Below are 12,623 nucleotides of genomic sequence, written 5' to 3' on the forward strand. Positions count from 1 at the left end.
TAATGAATACCAAACAATCAACTAACGAGTTAGTCATTGATTTCTTAGAACGATTCAGGCGAATAAGGAGTAAATGCAATGTGCAATTTGTGGAATTGAAATATGCAACCATCGCAATTGAAAATATGATTGCACATTTGGAAGAACGACTGCTTACATAAGACTGTGTGGATTTGGCACATTTAGCTGTCAAAGCTGCTAGGACTGAGCAATTCATGAATTGGGAGGATCATAGAAAATCCCATAGAGGTGGGAGAAATCCTTAGATCATATCGATATTCTCGGAAGAGGACAAGGAAGACTCTGGTGATGACTTGTCTACCAATCAGATGGCGTCTGATTTGGTCAAATGGAAACCTTATTCTTGTCATACCTTACAATCTTTCAAAGGGAAAGAAGCTGAAGGAAATGAGCCTTACCTTTTAAAGACAAAAAAAATTAGAGAACCCAATAATATTGCAGACATAAATTTAGAAGATGAGAATGTTGGGAACTTAGCCTACTAGAGCTGCTCTTTGATGTAAGGTTAATGATTTTTCTCTATTTATAATTATTCCAATTTACAGGTGCATCTACTTATATACTCTAACTTTGATCCCTCGCATGAAAGAGCCTAATTTATCTATTTTCTCTCCCAAATCCCTTTACAGAACTAAAATAGTAAATTGTATTAAGAATAAAGATGTATAACAGGCTAAACAAATATCAACCTATCCCTAATGATGACTTTATTTATATACCCTTTCCTAGTTCTATTAGAAAATAACATATCCCAATGCTAGCCTTAAAACTTACCATACAAATGGGTGATCAAGCCACAAACAATAATATTAAGCACAAGAAAAGATAATGCAAATGTAATATTCATAAATAGATAGGAAGAGAAATTATATCAAAAGTAGTTGGCTGCCAAGTTCCCAACAAAGGGGGTTTAGTCTCTCATAGTCATAGGAGACTTTACAATTGCAAGAGGGAAATATTTAGTGAAGGGGAATAAGATAAGAAAAGGGGATGGAAGGAAAGAATGACTCCTAATGATTACTTTTCATTCTTCTAGCCTTTACCTTCTATAAGGAATTGTATTCTCTTGGAATTTCTGTGTGTTTTAACTTCTCTCTTCTTCTTTTATAAGTGCATATTAGCTTAGTGCTAAGCGGGTTTCTCGCACTAAGCTCACCTTTACTTTTCTAAATTAGCCTACTTTCCTTAATTAGCCATGCTTTTTTTAATTAGCCCTGCTTTTCTTAATTATCCTGCTTTTTTGGGCTTTATTTTACTCACTAAGCATCATAAATTCATCACTTTTAATATTCTTCGCACAAAAACTTAAATGATGTTAATTTAACAATTATTTGCTCAAAAAGAAAGAATTAGGAGAGAAAAATTACAAATTCCTATATAATTTAACCCCATAATATACTCATAATTAGCACTAATCATGTACCATCTACTCTCCATCAGGTTTTGATTTTCTGGATTGATGAAAAAGTGGAAGTGATGTTGGGTGATCATAATCTGTTCTCTAAAGACATAGTGTCTAGTGAAGCTATATTTTATTAACCTCTCATGCAACCATTCATAGAGATAACCACTGTAGAAGAATTTTATGAGGCTAAAGCCTGTGAATTTATTAATCAGGGTTTTAGGCCCAAAAAGTTAGCTAGCATACAACTGATTAAACAAGAGATTGATGAATTAGGTTAATGGAAGTTCTAGAAGATCTTAAGAAAATAGTAGAAGCATACTTCTCTAAGGAAGTAGTGGAGAGAGTTCAAGAAGAAGAGCTTATGGGAAATCTTTTCAGAAGATTGAACAACGTGCAATTAAGAAACTATTGCCCCCATTAGAGGCTCAAGATCCATTATTAAACGTGAATCTAAGGACAATTGATTTGCCATGACTAATTATGATAAGGGGTCGATTATCTGGAGAAGAGTAGACAAGATTGCTAGCACTCATTACTCAATACAAGGATTGTTTTGCATGGGATTATCTTGAAATGTCAGGGTTATCCAAGGATTTGGTTGAGCATAGGCTACCCTTAAAGGAGTTTTTTAAGCCATATAAACATCCTTCCAAGTGTTTTAATCTAGAAGTAATGCTAATGGTCAAGAAAGAGGTGGAACATTTGAAGTCTTCAAGATTTATTAGAATGACTAAATATGCAGATTGACTGTCTAATATAGTCCCAATTATTAAGAAGAATGAAAAGGACTATGGAAGTATACATTGATGATGTAGTATTTAAGTTGGTTGAGTTTGACCAACACCTAATGGACCTAGAGTAGGTGTTCAAAAGAATAAGGTTGCATGGCTTGAAGATGAATCCAAAAAATTTGCTTTTGGGATAACAGCAGGCCGCTTCCTAGGTTTCTTGGTGCACAGAAAAGGAATTGAAGTTGATAGAAACAAGGCCAAGGCAATCCTAGAAGCAGATCTTCCCAATAATAAATTGTTCTTACAAAGTTTAATAGGGAAAATCAACTTCCTTAGGCGATTCATAGCAAATTCGACTGGCAAGTTCATAGCCTTTTCAGCATTGTTACGACTGAAGAAGAAAAAAGATTTTGTTTGGGGGAAAAGAACAACAATAAGTGTTTTTATCTTATCAAACAAGCCTTGGCATCATCTTCTGTGTTAGTGCCACCAATAGGAGAAGGTCGACTGAAATTATATCTACCGGTAGCAAAAAAGTCCATCGACTGCTTGTTGCCGTAAGAGGCTGATGATGGAATATAATAGGTTGTGTATTACTTAAGTAGATTGTTAGTCAATGTTGAATGTACATACATGACTATTGAAAATATTTGTTTATCATTTAATTTGGATGCATTAAATTAGAATATTATTTGCTACCAAAAGTGGTATTCATGGCATGTAAAACTAACCTAATTAAGTACTTGCTAAACAAACTTGCCCTATAAGGACAATCGATGAAATGGGCTTTGAAATTAAGTGTATATCCACTTAACTATTTGCCATTGAAAGTTGTGAAGGGTCAATCATTAGCTGACTTCCTAACACAACATCCATGTTAAGATCCTCACTACAACAAATCTGTTAAATAATGGAGGTTATTTTTTCGTTTAGTGGAGGTTTTTACCCTCTGCAAAATAAATTACGGAGGTTTTCAAAAACCTCCGCAGTTATATTCGCCACAAGCAATTAGCGGCGGTTTTCGAAAACCTCTGGTATCGAGAATATTTTGCAGAGGTTTTTTTGTAGAGGTTTTAAACCTACGCTAACTGTGGAGGTTTTTTAAAGGAGGTTTTAAACCTACGCTAACTGTAGAGGTTTATTGGAAGAGGTTTTTATACCTACACTAAATATGGAGGTTTTTTGTAGGAGATTTTAAACCTATGCTAAATGCAGAGGTTTATTAAAAGAGGTTTTAAAACTATACTATGGAGGGTTTTTTTTAAATCATGCTAACAATAGATGTTTTACAATTGATTTCTAATTCTCCTTATTTTCTTGTATATAATGATTTTGTATACTCATTTTAGTTTCATAATCTACATGTATTACAATTTTTCATTTTCTTATGATATCGATAAAAAAAATGTAATAAAAAAACTCATAATGAGGACGTAGAAATTATATTTCAATAACCAAAATAATAACATATAGTTCAAAGATTTATAATTCAAATTTTTATTGTAAATCAAAGTATGACATAAAATCCATAACAAAGTAATATTAGTCTTGTACTAAACTTTAAATCCAAAATACATTATAAGCAAACTAAGGGTTGCTAGCACCAGAAAATCCTCTTGCATCCAAAGGTGTATTAGGAACACTTGAAGCATCATTTGGCTGAAATAAGAAAAGAAAAAACACTTAGTCACATATACTATATACAAGGGTGTATCACACATACTAAATCATAATGACCGTCAATAAAAATAATCAATTCTAAACAATTGTTTTAATATTCTAAACTTATGCATGGTTATTACCTTGGTCATGTATGTTTACTTAAAGACCTAACTTGAGATAAAGAGTATTGAGAGCTAGCCAAAATGAATAAAATTCTACCTTAATATTGTTGATTAACTATAAAATCTACCTACAAAACTGTAAATTAATTAACTTAATAAACACACGTACCAATTACAAAATATATTTCCTTACTAATATGCGTGAATAAATTAATAAACTCTAGACATATGTAAAACAGTTTTAAGAGTACATTGTGTATTATACTAACAAGTTTTAGGATACCAACAACATCAAGAGGAGAAACTTCATATTCATCAACTATGCTTTGAGTCAATCCTACTTCAATTTGTTCCTGCAAACATGTAATAAAATGAAATATAAAAGTTTTAAGATTAAGCACAATCCTTGAAAACAATGTTACTAAAGAAAAACATACCGCTATAGTCTTTGCTGCTTCATTTACAAATGATCCATCTTTCCTTTTATGAGTTTCAATATATAATTGTCCACAACTTGCTAGCTTCCCAGTTTCTAACAACTAAGATAAATAAAGAGTAAGTAAACATTGAACTTCTTTAATTAGTAAAAGTTAACATTTAGTGTCATTACCAACTCATTTCTTCTTCTAGGATTAGCTTTGGATCCACCAGTGTGTGGAATAACTTGTTTGCTTCGAATTTCTTTATTTCTCCTACAAAGTTCTTATATGCAAAGCAATTTCAAGTTTACAACTTGTAATAGTAATCATATAATTAGCTATAAAAACAAATCAATAATTAAAACAATCTAATTAGAACAAGATAATAATTTGTATAAAATAAGTCATTGAATAATATTATTTAAAATATAATTTACGTTAATAAAAAAAGCTTAATTTTTCTAAGGGGTTCATGCTTAACACAAGAACACATCAATTTCACAGCAATTTCTCATTAGGACATCGACTGATTAATCAAACATATATAATTTCAAAGCAATTATAAGGATAAAATGAAAATTACAAAAACACTCCAAAACCCATTCCAATTGATATCTCTAAGGATCCCTACACATGTTCTCACTAATCCCTAATTGTGAATAACTCATCCCTTACCTGGGCTCACGTGTCTTCAGCCAGCGATAGCAGCATCTCTAGTAGTTCCCTGAGATTCCTCCAATTTTTTCCTCTAATTGCTCCAATAGAGTTCCCAAACGTCAGAGAGACAGAAGGGATTGAAGCCTCCGCTTGTACTTTCTTGATGAGATTCATTTTTCTCTCTCCGTGACTATTATCTCACAAATCCCAACGGCGAATGTGTGCAGAACTGAAACACAAACCACATATCAAAATTTCATGAAAATCCAACGGTTAACGAAACCTGGATCGTAGTTTTATTGAAACCGTTTTGGGTTTCTGCGGGAAAGAAAAAGGCTACGATGCGAAAGGTATTTCTCTTAGCTCAGACATTGTATCAAAATTCCCAACGGTGAGAATGCTCATAATTGGGTTGTTAACATACTATTTAAATTTCACGACGATCCAACGGTGAATGAATCTGAGATCGTCATTGTCTTGAGACAGGTTTGGTGGCTTGCGGGAAAAAGTGAGGGTTTTGAGAGGAGAAGGAGAAAAACGAAAATGAGGGAAAGAGGAGGCACCTGACTTAACATAGCTATTTATACCTAGGGTACTCAGCCTATGTTTGCTCTATATTTATTTATTTATACTAAAAAGATTTATAAATTTATTTATGAAAAAAATGGGATGTGAGGGAGAGTTAGAGAAGGAAATTGGGATTTTGTGATTTTTTTGAGAGGGAATTTTTTTTTGCCGGAAAAAAACATGATTTATTTTATTTTAAAGAGAAAAGAGTGGAAAAATAATATTTAATTAGCAGAGGTTATAAACCTCCGCAAATTAAGTTCAAAAAATGGTAGTTTTTAATAAATTATGGAGGTTTCTAAAACCTCCGTAAAATAAGCACAAAAAATGGTAGTTTTTAATAAATTAAGGAGGTTTCTAAAACCTTCGCATAATAACTTCCATTATTTAACATTTTTTTTGTAGTGCCTCCAGACCCGTTCAATACACATATATGACTTACATAGGGATTAAGTCGTGGATCATGTCATTAGATGGACCAAAACCACAATCAGCCCCAAGTGCAAGGTTGGTGGTAACCAGCCCAAATAAAAGAATGATGAAATTCACATGTGAACCAATTAATTGTTCCAACAATCAAGCTAAGCATTAATCCTTGATCTTGATTTAAAAATATCGTGAGCCGAATATGCCAAATTAGTTAAAATTATGGGTGATTCGTAGCTAGTAATTAAGCAGTTAATTGGCCAATATCAATGTTACCACCCAAATTTGATTTTGTTGTATGAATCGGCTATTCAATTGTTAAGGAAATTCATGGATTCTGAGATCTTGTATGTACTACGAGACAAAAACCATGAAGCCAATGACTTGACCTAACATTATTCTAAGTACAAGGAATTAGAAGTCAAAGAACATGATTATGAATCGACTATTCAATTGTTCAGCCATTCTAACTCTTTGCTGCTTTGATCCTTGAGCTTGGTGTTAAGCTCATAATTCACCTCCAAATCTCCTAGTAGTAGAGAGATTTAGTCATAAACTTTCTGCTTGGCCTTTGAGATAATAGTCGAATTAGCTATCACTACCAACTTCAACAGAGAACTCCTCAAAGTATAAATGTGAGTGGGATCCTCTAGAAACAGTTGAACTAAAGTGTCATGCACATATTTCTTGTGTTTCAAAAGTGGAGAGCCATCTTAGGGAATTGAAGGATTGATCATAGGAGATTAGAAATACTCAGACGATACTTTGTCTGGAATAGAAAGCTTTTTTAGCATAGGGATAAAATTAACTGATCTAGTAGGAGTAGCCAAATCATCTTTGTGTTTGTTAGGACCAATTCTCTCATTCGTTTTGGCCTAGAGAGTATTAGGAGTATGATAAGGTTCATTAAAGAGCTCTTTTGCCTTCTCTTTTTCCTTTTTTCTGTTCTTTTTCTTAGCCTAAGGCAAGGGAAATTTAAGTGATACTACAATACTGGATAGGTAATTCAAAGGAAATAAGAAAATGAGACTAAGAACCTATTTAGAGACCTCAAAAGTACTACACTGACGATTATGAGCCAACCTAGAAACTGAAGTTTGGAGTGTTGTTGACTAACAAGTTTACAGTCAAGGCCCACTAGTCAATTTGGAAACTGATCGAGGCTCAGAAGATTCAAGGAAAGCATCCATATCCACTGAGTCAGACCCTATAGAACCTAAAGGTGGATCTGTAGAAAGAAGACAAAGGTGAGCAAGGAGAAGAGATAGGAAGTTAAGAAATCCAGGAAAAGTATGAAAAAAAATTCTTAGACAACTGAATTAAAATCAATTATTCTCTTTGGACTACACTTGACAGTGGTAGGAGATGGTAGCTCATCATCAAACATTTCATCAATCAACCTAGTGATAAAATTGGCTGCTAACCCAAGGGATAATGTAGCTAATATAACTCCCCACCATTCTGTGAAGAATTCCACATTGTTGGGACTAAAAGCCAAACGCTTAAGCACAAAAGGGTGAAGCTTGTCTTCAATGTCCTCCAAAACTGCCAAAATCTCATTGAGCTGACAAGAAGTACACAAATTAATCGAAAGACGGGTGGGACAACTTAGTATCTTGGGGATGTATTGAATCAAACCAAATTGCCTTACAAAAGAGTAAGGATAATAAGCCTCAACAACTAGCTTGTTGTTCCTTGATGTAGGCTTTATGCCAAACAAGAAACAATGACTTTCTAAGGTTGATGCCTAGTTATTTCTAGCCATGAGACTCCCTTCACTAAGTGTAGTTGTATCCACCAATGTCCAATATGGACTTGTTAGCTAACGATGAAGAAGAGTGAGAGAGAATTAGAGTGTAAAGTCAATTGTTAATAGCTAATTGGAAATTGAAAAGGCTGGCACTTTTGATGCTAGAAGGCAAATGAGAGAATTGGAGTGTAAAGTCAATTGTTAATAACAAGTTTCCTTTTGTTTGGTTTCCAACAAACTAGCTCTAGGATAAAGAGTGTCTGAAAAATATAGTCGTGCCCAAAGGATCAAAACTAAATTGGACCATAATCAGTATTGTTCTCAGTACGATAGTCTTCGAGGTTGTGGAGAAGATGGAAAATGTCCCTATACAGTGTGGAGAAAAGGAGAGGACCCAAAGCCAAGTCATGGTCGAATGTAATAGCTGAGACAAAGTTACAATACTCGCTAAGCACAACACTAAACTCATATAGATGAAGTTCCAACACAACCACATCAAAATAAAATCATTGGGCTCACTTAGTGAAATAACACCATTCTTCTTGGCATTGGGAAGCATGAATTTGGAATACTCAGAGTTATCTTTGGAGAATTTGATGCCAATGGTAGTGGAAAGGACATAACATGTCCCATAGAGTGACAACAATTCCTTGCCATGAATCGACACGTTTAGAATATCTGCTACATCAAGGAGAGTTGGGGCAACCATAGCTTTTGGGAGTACAAATCCGTTGATAGTTGTTGACCAGAACCCTAGGATTCTAAGCAACATGTCTCATGGCCAATGCATATTAATGGTCGATAGCATAATTATGTCATAAATTCCCCATTCCTTCCACTTACCTTTGTAAGAGACTGAGACTTTTTTCAACCAGGTTTGATATTCTAGAAAAGGATGAGTCCATGTGCGAAAGGTAAAAGGGAATTTGTGAATCCCATACTAGGTGCAATTGATTAAAAGCAGATTTTTCTCATGATTAAATAGCTTGTTAGCCGTTTTATCAATATCTCTACCCTTGTTGAGATGGAAAAGGCTTATGAAGAAGTCTTGGTGGTTGCTTAGAGGCAGCTGACATGGTTCAAGGTTAGGGTTTTTTAAAGCTGGGAAACGAGAAGAGAAGAGAAGATTTTGATAAGTTTTATAAGGAAAAGGACCAAGATCGGTTGAAGAAGATAAGAGAAATAGAAGATAAAGCGGAAATCAAGTTTTGAAACTTGAAATATGGTTGATGGGTTCAATTGCATTTGGTCATCTGAATATTTTCCTATCATCATTCGAGAAGATATAATTTCAAAATTCAAATGGCTCAGGAAAAGTGGGACGGTTATGTTAACACCTAAAAAGTTAGCCATTGGAGCAGTAGCCACCGATTGGAGATGACTAATATAGGTAAGCTGATTGGGGCAATTGACGTGGCTAAGTTGGAGTAAATTGGTAAAACTATCGGGAATTATTGCTTTGGATAATGTGTGGACCATCTTAGAGGACGTGAAAGTCAGCCTGAGGAGCAAAGGAAGCGGTTTATGAGATGTTAGCTATGATTTCCTAGATTGTAGAAATTTTGAGTAGTAATTCAACTAATGTAACTGTTAGTTAGTCATTATAAATAGGGCCTATCACATTGTAGCAAACACACTGACATCAATACACAAAATCCAATTATTTTTCTGCCAATTACTTGCCTTATTTTGCTTATTCATTTAAGTCCATTATTGCTTCCTTTTACCGCAAATTTCCTAGGAGTAGTTCAACTTAGAAAGATCAGTTCATCGATTGTTAGGAAACTCTTTGGAGTGGACCAAGAATCCAGCCAAGGAACAAAGTCTCTTCCTCAAGTCAATTGCCTAAATGGGAATCATCACTTGGTACTTAGTCTTCACCATGTCTAAGGGATTTTCACACCAATAATAGTTTACAAAAAAAATTACATGTGACAATCCTAAAAGACTCTTTGATGACGTGATAAGTCAATGAGTTGTCAACATTATTAGTTAACATTGTTACTTGATACTAGAGATTAAATCAAAAGATAAATAAACTTTATAGGACTAAAAGTAATCTTTAAAGAACTAAACATAAAATAGCATATTTTATACATACCAAATTATTAAGTCTTTTATAAATATGATAAACACAAAATTTTACCATAATGCCATGATATGAGACATAATATAGAATTAATCCCATTAATACCTTGGTAAATTTAGCCAAAAAAATCCCTAAGATTTAACGGCTATTTGATAACATCCAAAGTTTAAAACAAAGCTATATAAAGGTCTTACAAGTATAAGATACGACTTAATGACTTATCAAAGCAAAATACCATTGTATTTACCTAGTGAATAGACATGACAAGAAAACCCGTACCCGTGGGTACCCGCCCGAATCCGTCCCGACTTTGACGGGTAATACCTGAGTTGACCGGGTATGGGTTCGGGTTCGGGTTTTCCCCGATAACCAAAAGTCGGGTACGGGTACGGGTATGGGATTACTAGACTCGTCCCGACCCCGAACCCGAACCCGCCCCATCACTTAAAATCTTTAGAATTTTTGCATAATTTAATCGAAAGGCATATAATTTTTATTACTAGTTAATTTTATTTTAAATTTTTTACATAATTTAATATTATTTTCTTAACTATTTATGTAGACACACGCGTTATAATAAATTTATTGATATATAAGTAGTTAAAATTAAATGTTTAACAATCAATTTATTTTTTTCTAAAATCAAATTTTTAATATTTTTTACAAAAAAAAAATATTTTTCTAAATGGTGTGTGGAACGGGGTTGGAGATACCCGATACCCGACGGGTATGGGGATGAGACAATAAACTCAAACCCGTTGGATATCGGGTACGGGTATAGAAATATGTTGAGGAGTCAGGGTAAGGGATTGGGGAGACAATACCCGTACCCGACCCGCCCCATTGCCATGTCTACTAGTGAATAAAATATATCCCCTCACTATCCTATGATAATTATCTTATAAGAAAAAAAATATAAGTTTTAAAATAAGTTTCATTTTAGTTTTTTTAATACAATATTAATTATATTTTCACTTATATTTCTTAATTATAATATGAACGATGGGCTACAAAATTTATAAATAATTTAATGATGATAAGTTTAATTTTATAAAATAGTCACTTTCTTTAATTTCATTTACTTATTGTTTCTTTTGTCTGCATAAAAAATTTAAGATGAATAATATTACAAAAAAAAATTAGTAAAAAATGATTTATTAATATTGGATTTGACTTTTTAAGATATGTGTTTACTTGATTTCATAACAATATAAAAATTACTTTAGAATGTCAATACATAATTTATTTTATTTTTTATTATATAGTTTATTTTAACTATTACACTAACTTACATTATTTATTATATTATTTTAGCACCATATTTCAAGATATTAATAATAGATTATTATGAAAAAAATGACACAATTAAAAGATGATGGAACTCACAAACCAAGAGGGAATGAATTGGTTTTTAAATCAAAACAAACTTTTAAAATCTGAGTTAAAAAAACTTATTTTCCAAGTCACAAACCTTTGATAAACCAATGTTTAATCAATCACCCTTTACACAAAATCATTTGTTAAAGTTCTTTCTTCAAAAAGATATTTTCTTTAACCTTCAATAAATTTCGATCAAGATCAGAATGAGAAAGAAATATAAGGTCAAGAGAAGATGTACACCAATTTTTATATTGATTCATTCTCTATCTCTAGAAAAGCTAATCCAGTTATCTAATACAACCCAAATTAGATTTTCACTATGCATATAGAATACTTACAAATAATCTTTGTTGCTACCCCAGAAAAAGAGGTTAAGGTACCAAACCCTAGGGTCCTTTGTGAATAAGAGCCTAAGAGAAATCTACCCTTATCCCAACACACAATACAACAATCAATACAAATGCCACTCAAGAGAGTTTGGCATATAAAAGACAAAACTTCTTCAAGCTCTTCTTCTAGCTTCAAGGCTAAGTCTTCATGTTGCTCCCCCTATCTCTAACAATCTCCCTCTTTTTGGCTTTGATGATGCCAAACTTGAATTGTCATTTGAGTGCATTTGGATAGTCTTGAGAGTAGATACTTTTCTTAGATAAACTTGAAAGTTTTTGAACACTAAGAGAAGTATCAATTCATATCATCATCATCATCATTAAGTAAAGTTATATATGAATGTATGATGCAATGCTAATGATATATTTTCTCCCCCCTACATAATGCTTATGCAATACACAAAAATTCTAATGCAATGCACTATGGTAATTCATTTTTTTCTCCCCTTTTTGGCATTAACAAGGCCAAAAAGTTATAGCTATTCATAGAATTGAAACAAACAAAGATATGAAAGGAAAAAGCCATAGCATTTCATTCATATAAAGGCTTTTACAACATAATCATTAAACTATTGAAAGATATCATAACTTCTTATTCAAACAGATACACAGACAAACAAAAACATAAGCAAAATATACCAATAGACAATAGAAACAAGCACTTAAAACATGACTAAGCTTCATCCTCATCGGGGTTAAGGAGGTTGCTAGGGGTCAGCCTAGTGTCTATGTTTTCTAGTCGGGTAGTTATGTTCTCCAGCGAACTGTGAACTTCAGCTGAGTGCTCTTGATGGAGGTGAAGCATAGCATCCATTTTCTGAATCATGAGTGACTCAAAAGGACTCCATTGATATGTAGGCTCTTGTGGAGCTTCAACTTCAACATCTTCATTCATATTTCCTGTTGCTGGCTCTTCAGCCATTATCCACTCATGGTCAACAAATCTCATTCCAAGCTTCTTGAGATGTCTTTCGATAATCTCACTAGATGCTTTGGTAAAATCCA

At 33.3% G+C, this 12,623-nt stretch overlaps 1 long non-coding RNA gene across 1 annotated transcript; it reads right to left on the reverse strand.

Annotated features, from left to right (window-relative positions):
- Positions 1-3,670: 3,670 nt before the first annotated feature.
- On the reverse strand, positions 3,671-4,647 carry LOC114384239. The gene is made up of 4 exons (XR_003660629.1): positions 4,552-4,647; positions 4,379-4,480; positions 4,211-4,294; positions 3,671-3,816 (listed from the first exon to the last, which is right to left on the reverse strand). It is a non-coding gene; the product is annotated as an uncharacterized LOC114384239 (long non-coding RNA).
- Between the last annotated feature and the right edge of the window lie 7,976 nt (positions 4,648-12,623).

Source organism: Glycine soja, chromosome 14 (assembly GCF_004193775.1).
Source record: "Glycine soja cultivar W05 chromosome 14, ASM419377v2, whole genome shotgun sequence".
Taxonomy (NCBI): domain Eukaryota; kingdom Viridiplantae; phylum Streptophyta; class Magnoliopsida; order Fabales; family Fabaceae; genus Glycine; species Glycine soja.